Source organism: Myotis lucifugus, unplaced genomic scaffold (assembly GCF_000147115.1).
Source record: "Myotis lucifugus unplaced genomic scaffold, Myoluc2.0 scaffold_276, whole genome shotgun sequence".
In the NCBI taxonomy this organism is placed as follows: Eukaryota; Metazoa; Chordata; class Mammalia; order Chiroptera; family Vespertilionidae; genus Myotis; species Myotis lucifugus.
The window spans coordinates 1238827-1242138 of NW_005871324.1; the positions used below are offsets into that span (position 1 = coordinate 1238827).

Here is a 3312-nt window from a genome sequence, read left to right on the forward strand (position 1 = left end):
TGTTTTTTGATGAGCTCTCTGTGCAGTGGTCTACAAATACAAGGACCGAGACCTCCTCTAGGAGCTGAGTCCAGGAGGGCAGACATGTGAACCCCAGCATTTCACCGTGGTGCCTAAGTCCTAGAGCAGAGAAGTGGTTAGCTGGGAATCCAGAAAGGAGACGTGATTTTCTTTGCAATTTCCATGGACTATTTCTAAAAAATGTATTTTTAGGGATTTCAGAGAGGGAGAGGGAGATAGAAATATCAATGAGAATCATTGATCGGCTGTATCCTGCATGCCCCCTACTGGGGACTGAGCCTGCAACTCAGGCATGTGCCCTGACCGGGAATCAAACCATGACCTCCTGATTCATAGGTCTACACTCAACCACTGAGCCACACCAGCCGGGCTACATGGACTACTGATACTATAGGCATTAGCTGCAAATTCTATCAGTTTGCCTTCCTATATTGTAGAAGATTCACGAGTCACTGCTGAGGTCTGCAATCCGGGACCCTTCTAGGGATATCGGAGAGCTGGTTTCAGCCTGAACCCTGCAGGCCAGGCCAAGGGACCCCACTGGTGCACAAATCTGTGCACTGGGCCTCTAGTATGCATATAAGATCTTTGGTTAATCTCTTCCTCCCCTTCCATTTCTCCCCTCCCCTCTGAGATTCATCAGTCTGTTCCATGTTTCCATGTCTGTGGTTTCTGCTCCTGCGTTGAGCATCTGCCCCCTGCTGGTCAGTGCGCATCATAGCTACCGGTTGGACGGCCAAATGGTTGGCAGGTCACTTCGGCTTTTATATATATAGATATTCTAATAGGCTATTACTAGTGAAAGATAAATAATTACAAGTTTTCTTATATGAGGCCAATTCAATAACTCATTTTTATTAGCCCCAAGTGTTTTTTCAAGGCTTTATGAGTTCTAAGAGCTTTCTTCCTTTGGGTTTTCTTGATATACAATACCATGCTCATATCATTTCAATTTTGTCTTATTTCCAGTATGTTTATCTCCTTCTCATTTGCTTCATTGTGTTGCAGAAATTCCAAAGTAACAAATTAAATGATAGCATCCATCCTTGTCTTTTCTCAATATAAATGGGAACAAGGCTCAATTGTGAACTGTAATACTTGCCATTGGTTGGAAAAAGACAGATGACTCTATCATGTTAAGGAAATAACTTTCTATGGCCTTTTTTTAAAAAAAATATATTTTATTGAATTTTTGCAGAGAGGAAGGGAGAGAGATAGAGAGTTAGAAACATCGATGAGAGAGAAACATCGATCAGCTGCCTCCTGCACATATCCCACTGGGGATATGCCTGCAACCAAGGCACATGCCCCTGACCGGAATCGAACCTGGGACCTTCCAGTCCGCAGGACGACGCTCTATCCACTGAGCCAAACCGGTTTCGGCATATGGCCATTTTTTTAAAAGCATATTTATTAGGAAATGATGCTGAGTTATCTGTCTTTCAGAATACCTCATCAGATGACTCCGTGCTTTTTCTCATTTAACCTCCTAGTATGCTGAATTATATTAACAGATTTCCTTTACACAAGTCTTCCATTATAAATCATATTTAGTCAAAATGAATTAGTTTTCAAATGTTATGAACTTGTGAGTATTCCCCTTCTGACTTTTCTATCTTCATTCATATTTGTCTATGCTTTTGTTTCACTGTTATTTTTATTACATTTGGAAACAGGGTTAGAGCTTCCAGAATAACTGTTACTATGTTTCAGAGTCATTATTCTTAAAAGCTTAAAACAATGCATCAAAAAATAATTTAGGATCAGGAATCATTTCTGAAGGTAGCTTCCAACTTCTTCATTGGTTACTACTTTGTTCAGTTTTTCCTAACCTTATGATATTAATTTTGAAAACGTTTATTTTCTAGAAAATTATATCTATTTTAGTATTTTGTTTTATTTTTTAAATTTTATACTATATTAACATTACATTTTGCACTCTTTGATGCTATTCTTCCTCTAGGTTAATTGTTTTTTGTTTTTTTTAATCCTTACCCAAGGAGGATATGTTCTATAACTTTTTTTGAGAGAGAGAGGAGAGAGAGAGAGAGAGATCAATGTTTTTTTGAGAGAGAGAGGAGAGAGAGAGAGAGAGATCAATGTGAGAGAGAAACATTGATCAGTTGTCTCCTGTACATTCAAAACCGCAATCTTTTGGTGTATGAGATTGATGTTTCAACTAATTGAGTCACCCAGCTGGGGCTAGGTTAAATGTTTTTTATGTTTCAACTAATTGAGTCACCCAGCTGGGGCTAGGTTAAATGTTTTTTAAGACCTCTTACTTCTAATTTCACCTAGGTTTTCTTTTCTACCCGCGATTAAATATGCCAAGTGTATGTTTTTCACACTTAGACCCAGTGCTTTCTATTCATTTATTTCTTTTTCACTATTTTTTTCTTCTTAAATGGTTCCACTCATATCTACTATCAGGACCACTGAATAAGAAGTGGCAGATACCCCTGTTGAAGGTGGGCAATCCTACCTGCCTGATAAAGGAGAACCCTGGGGTACTGGGCCAGGAGAGAAGTCAAGGTTATGGCTCAGCCTGAGTCTCAGGTTAGGAGCCCCATAAAAGCCTGAGGCCCCACCACATGCTTGAACACCCTCATAGCCATATGTGCCAAAGTTCCAGAAACCCATCCAGATTCCATTGTGAGCAGCCAGAGTAAGTTACAGATTTTTACTATTATCAACAATAACAAAATGCTACTGTCAGCTTTCACAAATTTAGAATCAATCTGGTCACCAAGAGGTGGGTTTGTTCACCTTCAAAGTGTCTGCAGAGTATTTGCCGAGCATACACTGCCAATGGGTTATAGCTGATGCTTTCCAAGTCTCTCACTCCTGCCCCATGTTCCCCCAGAGCTCCAGGCTCAATTCCAACAGTCTCTTGACATTCTCTCCCCAGCTCCCTCAAACTTAGCCTACCCAACAATGAACCGGTGTCCATGCCCATAAGCCTATTGTTCTTATGATTTCAGTAGAGTACAACCACTGGCTATTCATGCACCCAGCTAGGACTCTCCTTCATCACTCCCCTTGCTCTATCCTAAGAATTTCCCAAATAGTCTCTTCCTCTCTGTTCCAATTATCATAGGCCTATGTCAGGCCCTTAAAGTTTTCATCCGAACCACTGACACAACCTTCTTTTCCCCACAGCTGTCAGAATGATTTCCCTCTTGGCTTTCAAAGCTTTTAATGACTCCCTGCCTCTTTTACAACAAAGGGACATCCTTCATTAAAAGGTCCCTGCGCACTCAGCTAGCCCCACTCCGTGCTGCTTCCTGCCTT

General features: G+C 40.9%; 1 protein-coding gene across 5 annotated transcripts in view; it reads right to left on the reverse strand.

Annotated features, from left to right (window-relative positions):
* Nucleotides 1-3312, reverse strand: part of LOC102434951 (protein HIRA) — a 55312-nt gene that overhangs the window by 37491 nt on the left and 14509 nt on the right. The window lies entirely within an intron of this gene.